Source organism: Notamacropus eugenii, chromosome 5 (genome assembly GCF_028372415.1).
Source record: "Notamacropus eugenii isolate mMacEug1 chromosome 5, mMacEug1.pri_v2, whole genome shotgun sequence".
Lineage (NCBI taxonomy): Eukaryota > Metazoa > Chordata > Mammalia > Diprotodontia > Macropodidae > Notamacropus > Notamacropus eugenii.
The window spans coordinates 88,420,646-88,442,307 of record NC_092876.1 but is presented as its reverse complement, the minus strand read 5'-3'; the positions used below and the strand labels follow the sequence as shown (position 1 = coordinate 88,442,307).

Sequence of the window (21,662 nt, the reverse complement as noted above, 5' to 3'; positions counted from 1 at the left end):
ATATGTATGTGTACACACATACACACATATGTATGTGTATGTACATTGTGTATGTGTATATACATGTAGACATACATGCATATATATGAAGGTGGGAAAAGGAGAGAGAGAGAGAGAGAGAGAGAGAGAGATGGACAGACAGACAGGCAGGAGAGAGGGAGAGAGAGCAGGTTGTCTTCCTCTGTAAACGTGTTCCCAGGCTCCTTGACCAAGGCACCTTGACTCTCCAGGCCTTCATTTCCTCAGGGGGAAACTGAACTCAAGGCTCTTCCAGTTCCCATTCAAAGCCCATGAAAACTATCCCTTTATTTGCTTCCTGCTCCGCTGGGTGGCGCCCTCTCCCCGCCAAACTCAACCACTTCTGAGAGATGCTCCAGTCACTTCCCAGAATTCATCGGGCCAGACCAGGTTCCGGTGACCAGCCTGCCTTGCCCCCAATTCTCCCACAAATACAAGTTTTTGTCTATGACGTAACAGCGTTGTTGGGGTGGTTTGGTCATTTCAGTTGTTTCCAACTCTTCATTTCAGGTACAGGAGTGTGTGCCATTTCTTTCTCCAGCTCATGTTACAGATGAGGAAACTGAGGCAAACAGGGTTGAGTGGCTTGCGCAGGGTCACACAGCTGGTAGGCTTCTGACGCCATATTTGAACTCAGGAAGATGAATCTCCCTAACTCCATAGCGGGCGCTGTATTCACAGCGGTCCCTAGCTGCCCTCTGGTGGCCTTTGGAAGAATTCTTGGGAATCTTGGGATCCTGATGCATTCTGGGAAATGTAGTTCAGATTCTGTCAGGGCGCAGGCGCAGTTTCAAGCAGATCGGGGCTCTCGTCTGAGAACTGGCAGACCGTGGAGGGTGCCCTGAGGACGCTTGGTGAGCAGATCGGAGAACGCTAGTGCGCATGTCAGAGAAGATTCCCTCCCCCTCGTCGCCGCCACCCCATGCTGCGCCCGGAGGAGCGTGTGTGAATGTAAAGTAGTAATATCTCCAGGAAAGGAGCTGTCCTGGGAAACGAAGAGATGGACCCAGGAGATGGGGGCGGGGAACACGTGACGGACTGCACCCCAGAAAACTCCCGTAGGAGCCGCAGGAATCGCAGGAGAACTTGCTGGTTCTGCAGCATCAGAGGCACGAGTGGGCCCCCCACGCATGCACTCGGTGTGTCCTAACCACGTGTGTTCCCCACCTTTGGGTCCCGCGGGTGTTCTTCCTCTGAGTGGCCCTTCTTTCCACGGAGTCTTCATGCTTTTATGTGAGAGTAAGCCCAGGTTTAAGGGGGGGCAGCGTTCGATCCAGACGTGTCCAGCTGCTGCTTCATCTTCAGATGTTCGACTGTCACGTTCTGCTCTTCCTGGCACCACCCTGCCATCCATTGCTCATTGTCCTTTGTCAAGGGAAGCTTAGAAGGTATTTCACCTGTTATCGGCTCTCTGAGGGATCACGGCCCCTCTAGGGTCAGCTTCATTACCTTTGACTCTCCTTGTAGTTATCCTAAGTCCTCTTCCAGTATTTTTCTCCATTTAGGTTACTTCTGGGAGGTAGGTGTGTGTGTGATATGGGTCTTGAGAGCCCCGAAACTAATCGTTCAGAGACTTGTCTTAAGAAAGGCAAAAAAGGAGTTTATTGCTTTCTCATGAGAAAGGGCATCTCCCCCCCCCCCCCAGCACCAATAGCATGGCCAGGGGAGTACAAGGGAGTACAGAAAGCAAGGTCTATTATACGCTAACGGGAGCTCCCCCTCCGTAACCTCCTTCCCCTTATCCCATTGACTGGGCTTCAGGGGGTACCATCTATTCGCAGAAATCTTCCTCAACAAACTATGTGTCTGAAACAAGGTCAGGACCAAGGGGGAGTTGGGCACAGTACAAGATCTATTACAAAGTGTGCTTCTCTACAAGGTCAGCTGGTTGCAGATGTAGTTTTTCAAGGGAGTATGCTTCAACAGTACAAGAAACAGTTAAGTCTTTGAGGAGGCTTCACTTCTGAGAGATCCTCTCTCACAGATGCAATTATTATCCCCATTTTACAGATAAAAAAATTGAGGCAAACAGAATTTAAGTGACTTGCCTAGGGTCACTCATCTAGTAAGTATCTGAGACTGGATCCTGACTTCAGGTATATCACTCCATCCACTGAAGCACTTAGTTCCTCTTGCTGTTTTACTCCTGTTTATGCCAACTTTTCCTATTATATTTGCTTATTAAATAACTTTTGAAAAGCTAATATGTCTGAGTGATTGTTAACAAGGAGCGTACCAGTGGGGACTTGTGAACCATAATGCATTAACAGTAAAGTCCCTCCACTCTCTCTTTTATTTTCTGTTTGTTTCTCTCCTCTTCCACTCTTTTTTCTGCTTTCTTTCTTTTCTCTTTCTCTCTTCTCTTCCTCTCTCTCTCTCCCTCTCTTTCTCTCCAATTTATTCTCTGCTCTGGCCTCTACATTTTCTGCCTTTGCTCACTCAGGCTCCAGGATTGCCAGCCTCAGATGTGTTTCCTATGGGATGAAATACCTTCCCCAGGGTCTCACTCCACCCAGGTCAAGCTGAGGTAGAGGAGGGCTTAAAATGTGGAACAGATAGCCATTTCATTTTAGGCTTTGCCCCTCCAACGTCTTTGACTAAATTGAAGGAAAAAGATGAGGATGGGCAGGTTTGAGTTGGAGGGCTGATGATTGTAAGAATGCCCTCTCTTCTGCCTTTCCCCTCTCCTTTGTGTAAATAAGTTGATCTGGAGGCTTGTGGGAACAGCCGTATCTGAAGGACATGGCAATAGAGTCTGGCTTATTGGTCACAGAGAGGTTAATATGCAGGCACAGTCACACAGGGAGAAACAAATCAAAGTCGGTAAACACACCCACTTGCTGAGTTTCCCTGCCTTCCTCTATCATCCATAAAGAAAGTCAACTTTCTGTTTCTTTTCTTAGTCTTCTCTTTCCTGGAATTGTTCTTCTAGCAGCTGTTACTGTTCAGTCAAATACAGACTGCTGCCAGAGTGCAGGGAGATATGGCATCATAGCAGGTTTTGTGTTTTACTATTATGTTCAATCTCATATACACTTAAAAAACTGAATTGCAGTCAGCCAGCCCATGAACAAGCATTACTTAACTGTTGTTGACTCAGTGCTAGGCATTCTGCTAAGAGCTGTGGATACACACACACACACACACACACACACGCATGCGCACACACACACAGAGACACACACACACACACACACACAAGGTCAATGTTTCCCGCCCTCAAGGAATTGTTATTTTAATGGGAGAGACAGAATGTCCAAGATCTGGATATGTCTAAGTGATATCTAGGGAAGGCAGAAAGTAATCTCAGAAGGAAAGGATGGAGCAGATGGAGAAAGGGACAAGAGGAAATCAGGAATGGAGTGCTGCAGAAGGTGAGATTTGAGTTGTCTTCAAGGAAGCCAGAGATGGAGACAAGGAGAGAGAGTCTTCTAGGCACAGGGGATAGACAACCCAGTGGCCAGGAAAAGGGACAGGAGATGGGGCATCCTACGCAAGAAACAGCCAGTAGTCTGTGCAGTGGGATCTGAGAGGACATGGGAGGCAGGACAGACCAAGTCTCTTAGGTTATGTCACTTTTCTGCATCCTCAAGGTTATGAGAATCTAAAATTCAGGTTGGAAACTTGATAAAAACTGTGACTCTGAGGAGGAAGTAAGAATTTTCCCCTATGCCTTTTACAGATTTCCAGGCACATCAGTCTCACTATTCTCCTATTATCATAACAAGATCTACAATTATCTTCATCATGTACTGATTGCTCCTTTCAGAAACCCCCAGATTTTCTTTTCCTCTGCCCTTTTTTAAAGTTGACCCTGGCTGGAGACTTTGACCTCTGGTAAAAATGAGGCCCTCACATGGTTTTGTCTTGAGTGATTCCTGTTGAGGAATTGGAAATGGAAACTATTTCTCAGGATTCCAAATGAGTTAATTCTACTTTCTGCATTTACTTTTTTAGAATTTGCTTTTTGCTTTGAAGAGCACCTTTGGACATTTCTTGTTATCTGTTGACTGAGCTTCATGTCTACAGTTTGTCAGTAATTTTTTAAATTGCCTTTCAGTCACTAAGCCTGCTTACCCCCAACCAATCTCTGCAAATCACAGAATTTTGCTTCTCTTTATATGTTGATTCAATAGTTCACTTTCTTTCAAACATGGTAAATTTCTTAGCCTTATGCTTTTTGCTCGCAAACCATGTTTCAGATTCTTCTGAAGTCTAATTTCCTTTTATTCAATTGAATCTCCTTTGCAAATAACCCCAGTATTCTTATATATCTCAAATTCATTGTCAGTCAGCTAGTCAATCAGTCACCAAGTATTTATCAAGGGCCTACTATGTGTCAGGCATTCTTCACACAAAGAAAAGCAGAAAACAGCCTTTCTTCTTAAGAAGCTCCTTCTAATGTTATCTAACATGAAAAAAACACAAAACTATGTACCAATAAGATACATACAAAGATAAATTGTAGATAATCACATAACATTGGCTGCCCTGGCCCTAACTGCCTGAGGGCCTGGGAGATTTTATTTCACCACTACTACAGGGTCTCTAGTACCCTTAAGGGTGTTGGGGTTGCCTGTGTTCTCTGTCAGTGGCTATAGTCCCAACAGATGTTTTTCCCTTTGAATGTTGGGATAATTTCATGCACCCCAGTTTCATGTAGCTACTAACAGTTTAACCTTTCAAAGGAATATTTAATTCAAAATGTCTAATAACAAACATACAAACAGATTCCCAACACATGGAAGACATAATCTTTCTTATATAGCACCTTGGTCTCTGGAGAGGGATGGGGATTAGGTTCACTGCTTAGCTCAGTTCTTATAAAGAGCAACCCTAAGTTCTGAGTCCAAAACATCTGTTTGGGCTCTAGTATTAGGTGTTCTGGTTTCTCTAGGCTTTCCTGGCAAGCTGGTTGGCTACACTATCTTACCTGCAATCATTGCCATGGTTTCAGTTCTGAAAACTAACTACAAGATGGATGGGGATCACCACTGGCACCTAAAACTGCTGACAAATGAGGTCAAAGAGAGAAAGGCAAGGATGTCACTTCCCCTCCCTGGTTCAATTCGTGGTACCCAATGGGGTACCCATGCTGGGAATGAACTGTGATCTTTCTCCTCAGCATGGAGCAGGAAAGAGTTTGCATGAGAGGAGGGGAAAAGAGAAAGGGAAACAGTGAGAGAGAGGGAGAGAGAGAAAGAGAGAGAGAGAGAGAGAGAGAGAGAGAGAGAGAGAGAGAGAGAGAGAGAGAGAGAGAGAGAGAGAGAGAGAAGAAGAAGAAGAAGAAGAAGAAGAAGAAGAAGAAGAAGAAGAAGAAAAAGAAGAAGAAGAAGAGAGTGGTTACTAGCATTTAGGGGCATCAGGAAAGCCTTCTCCTTAAAGATGGGATTTTAGCTACAACTTAGAGACTGAAATTAGGAGGGAGAGAGTTTCAGGCATGGGGTATAGGCAGTGAAAATGCCTGGAGTGTGAAGATGTAGCTTTTTGTTTAAGGAACAACAAGGAGGCAAACAAGGAGTTCAGTGTCTCTGGATGGCAGAGTACTTGGTGAGGAATGAGGTGAAAAAAACTGCAGAGATAGTAGTGGGCCAAGTTGTGAAGGTTTTTGAATAATAGTGGATTTTATATTTGATCTTGCAGGCAACACAGAGCCAATGGAGTTGATTGAGTAAGAGTAGAGTTTGAGATGACATGGTAAGATGTACACTTTATGAAAATTAATTTGACAGCTGAGTGGAGAATGTTTTAGATTAGGTAGTGATTTAAGGAAGATTAATAGTCCAAGCATGATGTAATGAAGGCCTGAACTTGGGTGGTATTAGTGTCAAAGGAGAGAAGGGCAGAGATGAGACATGTTGTGAAGGTAAAGAAGGTAAACTTGGCAACAGACTGGAAGGGGGAAGGAGGAGTGAGAGAGAAAGTGAGGAGCTGAGGATGACACCTGGACTGCTAGCCTGGTGATTAGCAGCATAGTGGTGTACTCAACAGAAATAGGAAAGGCAAGAAGAGAGGGTTTGTGGGAAAGAAAATGAGTTCAGTTTTGGATATGTTGAGTTTCAGATATGTACAGGATGTCCATTTCAAGATGTCCGACAAGCAGTTGGAGATTAGTCTGCAGGTTAATTGAGAAGTTAGGGCCGGATAAATAGATCTAATAATCATTATCAAAGAGATGATAATTGAATTGGTGGGAGCTGATGGGATCACCAAGGTAAAATAGTATTGAGGGAGAAGAGAAAGAGCCCTCATGACAAAGTGCTGGGCATTTCAGCTTTTAGAAGGTGTGATGTAGAATTCTTTGCAACTTTTACTTTTAGATGATCAGAGCTGAAACTTATAGGTTTCCAGAAAGTTTTTCATTTTTCCATGTAAACCTTTTCAGGTTTATTATTTTCCTTAAGAACTTTCCAATACATAGTCTATCCTAATTCCTTCTAGATGATTTATTTCTGATTTACTTAGGCAATTAAATCCTGCAAATAAACCAGAAGCTCATGCTGATTAGCTCAACCAAATTCCTAAAAATGAAATTCTGCCTTCCCCTGAAAAATTACTTTATTTAACTTTTCTGAGGAAAAGTCTCAGTTCAGTTTAAACTTTGCTCAACATAATTCAAGTAAAAGAGAAGAGAATGTCAGGTAGGGCTTAACTTTGAGACCACTTGTTTTCTTCCTCTTCAGAGTTACTGGAGGAAAAGTACTTTTCAATTAGGTTCCATTTAAACTGTTTACTGACTGAGGGCTGTTTACCTGGACAGATATCAACAGAACCTCACAGAAAAGATAAGTACAAACATTTACGTTGCTGACAATATTAATTCAGAAAAATCCACAGCATATATTCTTCTTCAAGATACTCAAGGATTCTATAGAAGAAAAAGTTCAGCCAAGTCATTTTATCCAAATATTTAAATGGTCCATTTATCTAGTGGGGAAGAATTTAATGCCATCTTGTCAAGGACAGAGACATTGTTCAATTCGCTGTTCCTCAATGTGATGTTCCCTGACTTTTCTCAAGTGCAGTGCTCAGGACTGACCTCATCATTTGTTTTAAATTCCCATCGACCAACAGGAGCCCAATTCTATTTCCATTACCTATAGTAGGGAACCTAGTCATGTAGATACATTTCGAAATATGTTTCCCGTTCCTGAGGATTCACTTCTTTTAATCACCAACATTCAGGTAGGAACGTCCATTGACCAGTATGTGTCAAGTACTCCAAAATGACCAGAAGGATGGGTCTCCTGAGTAAGAAATCAAGCACTTCTGGGAGAATTCTTTGTGATCTCTTGGTCCCGCCTTCCTTTACTGTGCAGGATCTACTGATTAAGATAAATCCTTAGACTATTACACATCTAAACAAAGAACACAGGGTGATAAGAACCTCAAAATCAACTACAAAACATTTTGTAAAATTTCAGCTTTATCACTTTTACCTAGTTGAGAGTCTTCATGAATTTTCTCATGTTGGCTAGGAGCAATTAAGTTTCTCCTCAGAGGTTTAGCTTTACACATCTGCTTCCCAACCCTATAGAAAGGATAAAGAAAGCTTTCCTTTCACCCAGGCTCATTGGATTATACACACTCTCCCTTGCTATTAGACTCATTCAGTCACTACCTGGGAGTTTTTTATCTTCCTCAGTCAAAATGGGAGGGTCTTAGAATGGAATATCTGTGAAATATAAAACTGTTTTAGAGCTGCCCCTGCATGCATTCACACACTCACAGTTCTGAAGAATATAGTCAGAAAGACAATGGAGTAGGATCTTTCTTTAACCCAAAGAATCAAGACCAAGAGGCTCTTTTATATTTCCTCTGATGCCACTTTTGAATGATGTTGAAGACAAGGCCCTTAAGCATCTGATCTGTGGTATTGTTGCTGAATGGATTAATTTGGGGACACAATAGTATTCTGGAAAATGAAAGTAAAATGAACCTGACACCCAGTTTACTGGGTTCTGAGTAAAGTATGCAAGTACAGTGTGCTTGTATGTAGGACTGTATTTTTCTCTCTGAGTACTTAGCTCTCTAAGTCCCATACCTGAGACCCCTTACCGTTTCCCTATTCCTGATGCCAACCTTTCCTTCTTTCTTCCTCTCCTTGACTGCTCTCCTGCTGCATTTTTATGTATTTGTACAACAAACTCTATGTGCATATATGAGACCCTTTCTTTCCCAATTCAATGAAGGTTGATCTTACACACATGAGATGTCCACATCCTTTTTTGATTTTTCATCTTGGTATATTTGTTTTCTCAAGCACTTCAATTGTCAGAAATAGTAAGTTCCTATGCCCTTCTTAGGCCATTTTAAAATTCCCTTTTATTTTATCTCTTAAAAGTAATAAAACAGAATAAGCTATACCTAGGCCCTGCATTTGGAATTTCTTCAGGGAGTGCACTGCTTAAGCAATGGTCTCTATCTTCGGTTCTAATCTATTTTCTTTCCAATTTCTTTTTTTCCCAGCAGCTCTAATTTCATCTGGCTTCCTTTGCTCTGGCTTTATTTCTACCCTCATCACCCACTTAATAGTATTTTATTTTTTCTGATTGCATACAAAGATAATTTTCAACATTCACTTTTTTTGAGTTCTAATTTTTTTTTTCCCTCTCTTCTCCTCAATCTGATATGGGCCATACATGTGCAATCCTACTAGACATATTTCTGCCTTAGTCAAGTTGTGAAGGAAGAATCAGAACAAAAGGGAAAAACCATGAGAAAGAAAAAAAGAGAGAAAATAGTATGCTTTGATCTGCATTCAGACTTCATCAGTTTTGTGGATACAAAGAAAGACAGAAAACAGCCTCTCTTCTTAATGAGTTCTTTCTAACACTCTCTAATATAAAAACAACTATGTACCAGTAAGATACATTCAAGATAAATTGTAGATAATCACATAACATTGGCTACTCTTGCCCTAACTGCCTGTGGGCCTGGGAAGTTTTATTGTACCACTCCCACAGGGTTCTCTAGTACTTTTTAGGGTATTGGGGTAGCCTGGGCTCTCTGTCAATGGCTATAGTCCTAATAGAGGTTCTCTTTGATTGTAGGGATCATTTTATGCACTCCAGTTTCATTTACTCACTAACAGTTTAGCTTTCAAATATTTACTTCAAAATGTATAATAACAAACATACAAATAGATTCCCAACACATGGAAGGCGTAATCTTTCTCTTTTACCACCTTGATCTCTAGGAAGGGGTGGAGATTAGGTTCACTGCTTAGTTCAGTTCTTATAAAGAGCAGCCCTGTGTTCCAAGTCCAAAACTCTTCCTTGGACTCCAATCTTAGGTGCGCTGGTTTCTCTTTCCTACAGGTTATACTGTCTTGGGGGACAGCTAGGTGGTGCAATGGATAGACCACCAGTGCAGGAGTCAGGAGGACCTGAGTTCAAATCTCATCTCAGATACTTGACACTCACTAGCTATGTGACCTTGGGCAAGTCACTTAACCCCAACTGCCTCATCCTGGGTCATCTCCAGTCATCCTGATGAATATCTGGTCACTGGATCCAGATGACTCCAGAGGGGAAGTGAGGCTGGTGACCTGCACAGCTCTTCCTCACTCAAAACAAAGTCAAGTGCAAGTCATGTCCTTATTTCTCTGATGGCATGGTCTTCTTTGGCAACAAAGGACGGACACACACACGCACTATCTTACTTGTGACTCTTACTGTGTACAGCGTCCTCTTCATTCTGCTCACTCGTTCAGCATCAGTTCTTGTAAATCTTTCCAGGTGTTTCTGAAATCCATGTGCTCATCGTTTCTTGTAAAATAATAGCATTCCATTCCATTCATATACCACAATTTGTTCAGTTGTTCCCCAGTCAATGGGCATCCCTTCAATTTCCAGTTCTTTGCTACCACAGAAAGAGCTGCTACAAATAATTTTGTACATATGTAACCTGTTTCTTTTTTATGATCGCTTTGGGATATAGACAATAGTAATGGTATCGTTAGATCATAGGTTATGCACAGTTTTGTAGCCCTTTGGGCATAGTTCCAAATTGTTCTCCAGATTGGTTGGATCTATTGACAACTTCACCAACTATGCATTAGCATTTGTCATTTTCCTTTTTTGTCATAGTAGTCAATCTGATAGGTGTGATGTGGTACCTCAGAGTTATTTTAATATGCATTTCTCTAATCGGTAATGATTTAGAGCATTCATATAAGACTATACATATCTTTAATCTCTTCATCTGAAAACTGCCTGTTTATATTAGGGAATGACTTATAATCTTATAAATTTGACTCAATTCTCTACATATTTTAAAAATAAGGTATTGCTTTGTTTCTTTGGGTCATTCTTGATGTCCTTATGGCCTAGCCATTCTTTTCTCTAAGGCTTTACTTATAGGAAGGAAGGAAGGAAGGAAGGAAGGAAGGAAGGAAGGAAGGGTGAATTTATTAAGGACCAATGTTGTGCCTGACAGTGTGCTGTACACTTTACAAGTCTTATTTCATTTGATCCTCACAACCCTTCTGGGAGAGGTGCTATTATCATGCCCTTTTTACATTTGAGGAAATTAAGGTAGCTAGGGGCAGCTAGGTGGCACAGTAGATAGAGTGCTGGGTCTGGAGTCAGGAAGACTCATCTTCCTGAGTTCAAATCTGGCCTCAAACATTGACTAACTGTGTGGCCCTGGTCAAATCACTTAACCTTGTTGGCCTCAGTTACCTCATTTGTAAAATGAGCTGGAGAAGGAAATGGCAAACCACTCCAATATCTTTGCCAAGAAAACTCCAAATGAGGTCATGAAGAGTTGGAGATGATTGAACAATAACAAAAAAGCATAAAGATGATAAATGACTTTGCCCAGGGTTACATATCTGACACCATATTTGAACTCAGGACTTCTTGATTCTATGTAGAATCTACCTTATCACCTATGTGCCTTATCCTTTTTGTGTTATTCTTTTCTGGGTTCAGCTCTTGGGGTTCTCTTAACTCATGGTATCTCTTCATTATATTCAGAGCTGTCTTCTGTTTACTCATATCTATAACTTCAGTTCCTGGATTATGATTTTGTGCCAGGACCAGGCTTGTACTATTGTGTAGGATAGGCAGGTCATTTCTTCCTTTTCCCTGTGTAGTCTGACATTGTCCTACACTTATTGATGGGACAGCTGAGAACAAGCCTCACTTTCTGCTGTAATCACTTGTCTGATTCTGAGGATAGCCCTGAACCATGTGGCCACTTAGGGTCACAACAAGAGAAAAGTCAGCTTCCAGTTGGGAATTACAGAGGAAGGAAAGAGTGACATGTTAGTGATTGTGCTGGTTTCGGTGTTCCTGGAGACTCCCTTCCCTCCCTCCTCCCAATACACTTGGGTCACTTGAGTACTGTCCTGGTCCTATTTCCTGCTGTGCCTATAGTAGGAATACTGGCTTTGAGTCAAAGGGAAGACCCCAGGGAGGAACACACTGCCAATCCTTGTGACCCTACAGAGTACACTGGAGTAAAAATTGTCAATCCAGTTGTGTTTGTATATGTATATATATATATATAATATATATATATGTATATATATTTGTGTATATATGCTAAAATCTTAATTAAATGATATGTTTAAGTGATTTGTAAGAATTAGAGCAGTGAAATTATTTCTGGATAAAAAGATTTACCACTTTAGATTTGTCAGTTTAAAACAAAATCATTAAAAGAGAGAAATAGGGAAACTACATTATATGTCAGCATTGTTTTAGACTATTTAAAACAACTAGACAGTATAAGTTCGGAATATTGTTGTGGTATAGGAAATGATGAGTTGGTAGACTTCGAAAAATATGGAAAGACTTGAACCTCTGAATCATCTACCCTCAGAGAAACAGAGGACAAACAAGTATAGTACACGTAGTCTTGCATAGATGCATATGAATGTATATGTCAACATATGACTATGATTATACTCATGAGTATATGTATGTGGATGCAAGAGTGTGCATGTATGTATATGTGTATGAATATATGTGCTTGTATGTATATGTATGTATATGTATATGTGTGTATTTGTATATATGTGTATATATATATGTATGTATGTATGTATTTATGTCTATATCTATCTATCACTCCTTAATTGTAGCCTTCTTGGGGGAGGAGGGGAAAAAAAGAATGAAGTAAAAAGTACACATCAGAGAACAAAAGAAAATTTACAAGTAATCGAATAAAAAGATAGAAAGCTCTGAACACAATGTGTAGTATTTATGATATAGGCTACTGGATATGGAAATTTATCGCTGTATATTTTGAATCCTCTCTTATGCTCTGCTGTGCACGTGGCAATGCTTTTTTCCTTTTCTTGTTTTGTATTTGTTTAAAATAAATTAATAAAAAAGAAGACAACAGAGCTCCCTCTCCCATCTTGCGCTCTTTATTTTGGATGAGGCAAAGTAATGTTGGGAGGAAAGAAATTTTTTTAAATGTTGCCTTGGTTTGAATATTTTTTTTTATGGTTCGAAGTGCCATTTTGTGTATTAAGACCAAACACTTTTCAATATGAAATTTGCAAGCCAGCATAAAAAGAGAAAAGCCATGAGATCTGGCAACCGCGTGGCATATGAGGTAAGTGTCAGTGAGGAGTTAGGAATGACAATGAGGTTGTAAAGCTAACATCTTATTCTGACTTTTATTGTGCCTTCAAAAGGTCATTCAGGCCTCGTTTGTCAGTCACTCAGTCAAAGAGTTTCTATTTATATCAAGAGCCTTTAAATGAAAAGACAGCAGAGTTTGTATTTGAACCTCTAGGTAATAAGGATGTAGTCCAGTTTACTGAGTAGAGAAGTGTCATGGTCAGCCTTGGACCTGAGAATAATCCCTTTGGTTGTTGTACAGATAATGGATGGGAGGGAAGAGGGATGAATCTGTGAGTCCAATGAGGATACTACTGTAATAGTCCAGATGATGGGTGATGAACTGGGGCTGTATGTGTAAAGGGGGGGAAGGGGGTCTCCTATGAGAGATACTGGGGAGAAAGAAACCACTAGATCTGGCAACTGAGTGGGCACATTGGGTGAGCGACAAGGTAGAGTTGAGCATGACACTGAGGTTGTGACCTTGGTTAACTGGCAGCATGCTGATACCCTCAACAGAAAAAATGGAAGATCAGAAGAGGAGTGGGGTAGGATAATGAGGGTAGTTTTAAAAATGTTGAGTTTGAAGTGTATGTGGGACATCAAATTCTAAATGAGTAGTAAGCAATTCATGATGTGGGGTGGGAGGTCAAAAGAGAAGCTAAGGCTGGAAATAAAGACTTGGTAGTTGTCAGCTTGGATAGAATCATTAAACATATGGGAACTATTAAAATATAGTAGAAGGAGAGCCAACTGAAAAGCCCAGATCAGAGTTCAAGTCCTGCTTCAGATACAAACTGTCTATATTACCTTACACAGTTCCTTTAACCTCTTAGTCTCTAAGGGCAACTCTGTATGAATAAAAGTTGCAGATTAAAGGTAGCTCTTTATTGGTGGAGGGAGTTCTGTATAACATTTGACTCACTGGTCTTGGAAAAATAAAAATATTGTTATTATTACAGCTGTATGCCCTTGACCTTAAATCTGGACTACCTTTCTTTGATCTTTTAAAATATTTTTATTAAGTGTCCCAAAATCGGGCTGATTATCCCTTAAGGCTATCATTTCAGTGATGGTAGGACAAGTCCCACTTTTCTCCTTGTTTGTCTTTTCCTATAAGTATCTCTTAATGGACACCTCTATTTACATGAAAATGCTTTCACTTTCTGTCCTTCAGGCTGCCCTGCCTCACCATTAAAGGGTCTGCCCAGTGTTATGTGTTTCAGACTCCAGGCAGACAAAGCTTCAGTCCAGTGGAAGGCTAGCTGCAGCTGGTATCTTTGAAGACAGATTGACTTGGATAAACCCCTTCATCTGAAAGGGAGAGCAGACAACATGTGGTCAGGAGAACAAGGTTGGTGGGAAGTGGAGGGATGCAGGCATCCTGAGAAAGGGGAGAAACAGAGAGATGATGGAGTTGAGACTAAGTGAGCCATGGGAGGAGTGAAAGAGACTCCTGGAAGGGACCTTAGGGACAATCTAGGCCAATCTGTTCATTGTGAAAATGAGAAAAGGGACTTTTGTTGCATTAATAGTGGAGCCAAGATTCAGAGCAAGAGAGACAAAGGATCAGAAAGGGACCAAAGGAGGCATAGTTAATCAACCATTAAGCATTTATTAGGCACCTGCTGTGTTCCAGGCACTGTGCTATATTCTAGGTAGATACAGGCAATAGTGAAAGAATCTGTTTGAGAGACAAAGTGAGAAAAAAGAAATCAGAACATAGAAGGAAAGGGAGAGAAACATAAGTTTTGAGCTTGGGATGACATCTATACAAACAGAAAGAGAAGCGATAAGACAAAAATTGAGTGGGGAGAAGGCAGGGGCAGGGGGAATGCTTGGGGGGCAAGGGACTGGTGGAAGAAGATGTGGAAAGAAGTGGCGGGGAGAGAATGAGAAAGAGACAGAGAGAAAGAACATTAGCAGAGATAGAAATGTAGTAAAGAAAGAAGACAAAAGAACAGGTAGCAAAAGGCAGAGAGAAAGACAGAAAAAAGAGAGACAGAGAGACAAAAATATTCAGGGTTTTCTTGGAGTCTGATTAATCTGAGAATGAGGGAGATCAGAATGTTTAGGGAGATCAGGTGGTGCAGGGATCCCGAGTCACAGACTTCAAGGCTTTTAGAAAGGCATACGCTTCAGGGGGGCACTGGGGCACCTCTTTTAACAAGCCAGGGCATTCTCTCTTCCATTTCCCACTCTCCCCTTTACTGGGACCCACACCTCTAAAGTCTTTCCATGGGAGATTCACTTATGGGTGGCTCATCAGGGCTTTGCTGGGCTCCCCTTCATCCAGGAAAGTTATCTCTGATCCTTTCTTGCTCAGTTGGGCTTGTCAGAATAGGTTCATGTATTTCTTCTGATGCTGTGTCCTCTTCTGCCTCTTCAGAGAAGTAGAGGAAATCTGAAAAAAGGAATAAAATCTCTGTGTGTTTGGAATTTACCTGTATATAGGCATGCAATTCCTGTCTCCAAACCAGGACTGATGTTTGTTATGGGAGTGGAACACCTTGCATGTACATTTTGTTGGTTTCCTCACCTTTTCCAGAAGGAATACTCCCATTTGGTTTTGAAAAACAACATCAAGCCCCACAATAGTTGTTGTGCTTTGAATATCTAATAATTAATCTATGACGGCAAAAAGCTACAAGGAATTCAGTGATACTGCCAAAATAACTTGTATGTTACTGATGATAACAACATTGATATATCTTTGAAAAAGGGTAATACAGTTGCTTGCCATTACTTGGACTACAGAAGACTTGCTTACATATCTGTTAGACTGAGTCATTTATTAAGAGTGTAACAAGAATAACAAACTTGACAGTAATGTAGAGTTTTAAATTCTTCAGGGTGTGGTACATATTGTCTTTCATCTGATTTGAGAAAGAGCCACAGCAATAACTCCCTGGCTTGTTAAGAGGCACGGAGGGTGCAGACGATGGAACTACTCCAACCTCCTGATGGTACATGGTCCCTTAGAGGGAAATTGACTTGTTCAACTCACAAAATGAGATGTTGGTGGAGACAGGACTTATAGAGAGACAGAGATGGCAAGAGACAAAGAGCAAGATGGAGCCCCACTAACATGCACAGGGAAATTGAGGGACGCCGAGTCTGTGAGCATGAGAGAGGAACAGAGACAGAAAGCAGTAAAGGTATAGACTAGAAATATAGAGCTAGAAAGAGATAGATAGAGGGAGGCAGGAAGATGGTTAAGTGGAGAGGCCACAGAGTCAGGAAGACATGAATTCAAATCCTGCTTCAGACTCTTCCTATGTCTGTGACCCTTATCAAGTCATATTTAACTTCTCTTTGTCTCCCTCATATAGAAAATATTGATGGTAAAAGAGACTATCTCATAGGGTTGTTGTAAGGACCAAATGAGTTAACATATGGAAACACTTTGCAAATCTAAAGTGTTATGGAAGTGCTGACTATATGGATATGCACACACATATTTGTACACATACAAATTATTAAACCTTAAAACTGCACGAAGACTTTTTTTGGGATCGTATGTGTATGTGTAAATTTGTATATACAGATATATCGAAGGTATAAACAGCATCAAATGCATAAAATAATCACTTACTATGGGTAAAGCTCATAGAGCTTAGGATACAGAGTGAAAAGTGACTCAATCCCTGTTCTCAAGGAGTACACGTTCTTTTTTTTTTTAATTAAATTTTTTTAAATTAAAATTTTAATTTTGTTACACACACACACAAACACACACACACACACACACACATACACACCCCTTTGGACCTTTGGTTTTTTTAATGTAGAAGCTGCTAAATCTTGTATCTTGACTGGAGTTTTAACTTTTTTTCCCTAGTAATATTTTCTCCTTGACCTGGGAGTTTCAAAACTTAGCTATAATGTTCCTGTGAGTTTTCCTCTTGGGGTCTCTTTCGGGTGGTGATCAGTGGATTTTTTCAATTTCTATTTTGCCCTTTAGTTTTCTTCAGGGCAACTTTCCTTAATAATTTCTTGTAGTGTAGTATCTAAACTCTTTTTCATCATAACCTTCAGGTAGTTCATCAATTCTTATATTGTCTCCTCAGTCTATTGTTTTGTGATGAGACTTCACATTTTTTTCTATCTTCATTCTTTTGGTTTTATTATTTCTTGGTGTCATTAGTATATGAAGTCATTTGCCTCCCCTTGCCCAATTTTAATTTTAAAAATTATTTTCTTCCATAAGTTTTTGGATCTCCTTTTCTAACTAATTGACTTTCTTTTCATAATTTCCTTGATTTTCTTATTTAACCTCTCTGCTTTTAAAAGTCCCTTTAAAGTTCTTCAGAGATCTCTTTAGGGCTTTACATATTACTTTACATTTTTACATATTACTTTACATTTTTACATATTACTTTACATTTTTCTTTAAATCTTTAGATGTAGATGTTTTGACTTCACTGTCTTTTGAGTTTGATCCCTGATCTTCTCTATCACCATAGTAACTATCTATTATTTGGTTCTTTAGCCTTTGTTTACCCATTAGTGGCCTATTTCCTGACTGTTAACTTTATGTTAGATTTAAGATCTAGTCCAGAGGTATGGAGGAAAATGTTTCAGGCTTCAGTTTTTTTGTACTTTTCTTTACTGAGCTCTGTCTGGGGGCCTTTGATCTCTTGTTCTTCCAGTGTTTTATAATCCAAGGCCAGGTATGCTCACTGTTCCTCCAGCTCATACCATTGTCTAAGAGCAAACTCATGCACTTTTCTCTGCCCCTGAGATACAGCTAGGGCCCCTAGCAATACCACAAATGCCACTTACTCCCTTTGGTCCCTCCAGAAACTGTAAACTTCACTTCACCCTTTGACGTGGAGCCAGAACCAGGACTCCACTCTCCTGTGAGTGACCACAGCCATCAGGGCCTCACTTTTCTGCAACTACACTCACCAATGTCTACTTGTTCATCTTTACTGACAGTCACAGTCTGGGACTGTATCTGGTCAGTGCCCATGGGACCCAGGTCTAGCACCAGCCAATGAAGGGCCCTCCTCTTTCTCTGATTATCTGTCTGGCCCCCACACAGTGGGGTAAAAATTCTGGAAGCTGAGGCTGCCTTCTAAACACTTGCCCCCAGGGCTTGTTATTTATTATTTGAGCATTATCTGCCTGGACATATCTGTGCTTCAATGAGGCCTGACCACTACCCCTGGAGGTCAGGTCTTTCCTAGTCCTCCCAAGTTGCCTTAGGTTGGATAACTGCTTTATTTTGAATTTTAATTATTTCTATCACTCTTCTGAAGTTCATTTGGAGGCATTATTTTAAATTATTTGTGGGGCAATTTGGGAAAGTCAGGTAATTTCTGCTATTTCTTCCTATATTCTTTTTAAAAAAACATTATTTTTATTTTCAGTTCCACATTCCCTCTCTCCCTTTGACCCTTCCCTCATACCTTGAGAAGGTAAGAAGTACTTCAAATATACTTACTATAGTTATGCAAGACATATTAGCTGTGTTTTGAAAAATAAATCTGCACTCTGAATCCATCAGTTCTTTACCTGAAAGGGGATGGCATTTTATATCATGAGTCCTTTGGAGTTGTGGTGGACCATTGTATTGATCAAAGTACCTTTCACAGTAAGTCTTTCACAGTTGGTTATTCTTGCAATATTGCTGTTACTGTGTCTTGTTCTCCTCATTCTGCTCACTTCAGTTTATGAAAGGCTATACATTTTTTCCCCTCCTTTCTTCTGATCTTGGCTATATTTGTTTTATTTGTGCAAATCCTTTTTAATTTAACTGAAAATATACATTTTGCACCTCATTCTGCTCTCTATCTCTTGCTTATTCATAAATTGTTCATCTATTTATAAGTCTGATAAGTAATATATTCCATGTTCTTTAAATTTTCTTATAATATCTCTCTTTGTATCTATGTCATGTTTTCATTTTTACATTATCTTGGTAAATGGTGTAAGATATTGGCCTATACTTAATTTCTGCCATACTTATTTCCAGTATTCCCAGCAATTTTTACTGAATAATGAATTCTTATTCCAAAATCTTGTCTATACATTTTTTGAGTCTGAGGTTGTTATATTCATTTGTATATGTTTTTTTGTTTCTGTAAGTTGCATGTTGCCCTACATTTTATCGGTGCCCCCCAATATCTCTTATCCCCTTCCCCTCCTATTTCCCTAATGAGTAAGATAGGCTTCTATACCCAGCTGAGTGTATTTATATTTTCTGCTCTCTTTGAAACAATTCCAATAAGAGTGAGATTCAAGCATTGTCTGCCATTGCCTCCATTTCTCCATCCTCTACAAAAGCTCTTCCTTGCTCACCTCTTAAATAAGAAAGATTTTCCTCTTCTACTTCTGCCTTTCCCCTTCACCTAGTGCATCTCTCTATCTTGCTCCTTTATATTTTTTCATTTTTGTGAGATCATCCTAATATAATGACTTATATTCATGCCCGCTATTTATGGGCTACTTGAATAATCTACTAATAAACTACTTGAATAATGATAAAATCCTTTGGAGTTACAAGTATATTTTATCCATATAAGAATGTAAGCAGTTTAACTTTATTGAGTCCCTAATGATTACTCTTTCATGTTTGCCTTTTTATGCTTCTGTTAAACCTTGTGTTTGAATGGCAGTTTTTTTAGTTCATCTCTTAGCTTTTCATCAGTAATGCCTGAAAGTTCTCTAATTCAGTAAATGTCCATTTTTTTCTTCTGAAGAATTATATTCAGTTTTGCTGGGTAGATTATTTTTGGTTGTAATCCTAGCTCCTTTGTCTTCTAGAATATCATATTCTAAGCCCACTGGTCCTTTAAGGTGGTAGTTGCTAAATCTTTCATGCTCCTGATGGTGGTTCTACATTATTTGAATGTATCTTTTTTTTCTGGCTTCTTGCAATATTTTCTCATTGACTTGAAAGTTCTGGAATTTGGTTGTAACATTTCTGGGAGTTTTCATTTTGGGGATCTCCTTCAGATTAGTGTATTCTTTCAATTTCTGTTTTACCTTCTGAATCTAATATATCATGGTAGTTTTTCTCTACAATTCCTTGAAATATGATGTCTAGGTTTCTTTTTTGATCATGGCTTTCAGGTAATCTAATAATTCTTAAATTATCTCTCCTCAATCATTTTTCCATGTCAGTTGCTTTTCCAATGAGGTATTTCACATTTTCTTCTATTTCTTTTTCATTTATTTGACTTAATTTTTTTTAAGATTTCTTGATGTCTCATAGAGTTATTAGCTTCCCCTTGGCCAATTCTAATTTTTAAGAAATTATTTTCCTCAGTAAGCTTTTGTACCTCTTTTCCCATTTGGTCAATTGTACTTTTAAGACTTTCTTTTCTTCAGTAAATTCTTATATCTTCTATTCCATTTGGTCTTTTCTATTAAGGAATTCTTCAGTAAATTTTTGTCTCTCTCTCTCTCTCTTTTTTTTTAACCATTGGGCCAGTTCTGTTTTTAAAGGTATTTTATTTAGTATTTTTGGTGCCTCTTGTACCAAGCTGTTAATTCTTTTCATAATTTTATTACATAATTGTAATATCTTTTTCCATTTTTCCTCTACCGCTTATTTTTTCTTTAGTTCTCCCAAGAATTCTTTTTAAGCTTGTGTCCAATTAGCATATTTCTTGAGGCTTTGCTCATAATTATTTTCACATTGTTATCTTCATCTGAGTTTGTGTCTTGTTTTTCCCTGCTACCACACTAGGTTTTTATGGTTAAATTATTTGTTGGTGCTTTTGTGTGATCATTTTTCCAACCAATTTCTTGACTTTGAACTTTGTGTTGAAGTTAAAGTCTGTCGACCTGGGCTTGGGGGAGTCATTGTTTCAAACTTCTGGCTTTTTCATGCTGCTATTTTCAGAACTAGTTCTGAAGGGTCTGCAAGTTTTTGGTGTTTCCAAGACAGTGTATTCTGGGGAGAGGTGTGGTCCCTGATCTTGTGGTCTGTTCTGTGGTATTTACCCAGTAAGGGTCCTTTCATCCCCGTAGCCACAAGTGCAAGTGCTTGACTGGAACTGTGACCAGGTCCCCTGTTGTCCCGAGGTCACAAGTGCTAGCACTCCTCTTTGCTTGGGAACTGAGACCAAGTACCCTGCTCCTTGTGATTGACTTCAAGTGCTCCTCTCTCTCTCCTGGAACTGTGATCCAGAACTGTGTTCCAGAACTGTGTTTGGGCAATACAGTTGCCAATCATTGCCAGCTGTACTGCCACCACTATTGCTGCTACCATATGTGCTCTGGACAGGATTCTAGCCTTGTGTTATACACTTCTCCTGCTGACCTCCCAAGTTATCTTGGAGAAATATGTCACTGACCTCTTGTTAGTTCTGATATTCCAAAATATAAGTTGAGGAGTTATTTTTAAAGTTGTTTGAAGGGGAATGTTGGAAGAGTTCAGCTGGGTTGCTGGTTGTATTCTGCCATCTTGGTTTCACTCCACCCTCTAATTTAATGTTGATGTCACAGAAAACTTCCTAACAATTAGAGCTATCCAAAGGCAGCATGAGCTTCTTGGAAAAGCTGTGGGTTCTCCTTTTTGGTAGTCTTCCAGCAGAGGATAAATAATCAATTATTGGGTATATTATAATGAAGTTTCCTTTTATGTATGTGCTGGACTAATTGGACAATGGCTCTGTTCTATTTCTCAAAATTTGTGATTCTCTGCAGCCAAGACCTTATTTTCAATTAATCCTGTGAGATATGTTCATGACATATCAGAAAGAGATTAATCTTGAACATGCTTTCAGGGACATCAAAGTAGTTCTCTTAAGGCTGGATGACTGTTAGATCTCTGGGAATGCAGCTTATTTGAGGAAAAAGGGATCAGCCATCATCTTCTAATTCTTTCTCCTTTGGGAGGGGATCTATCCAGAGTGATGATGTTATTTTGGAAGATTAAAACGTCTTTAGGAAGGTAGAAGCCCATTGTATAGTAAGGGAATATGGTCTTGACTACTTGTGTTCACCATTGAATCTTATATATTTGGTTGGATAAAATAAAGTTTGTTCTATATTTGATGTATTGTTTTCATTAATACTCATGAAACCTGAAGACCTTTTCCCTTTAGT

General features: G+C 39.7%; 1 pseudogene; it reads left to right on the top strand.

Annotated features, from left to right (window-relative positions):
- Positions 1–495: 495 nt before the first annotated feature.
- Positions 496–21,662, top strand: part of LOC140504796 (interferon-induced very large GTPase 1-like) — an 89,177-nt pseudogene continuing 68,010 nt past the window's right edge.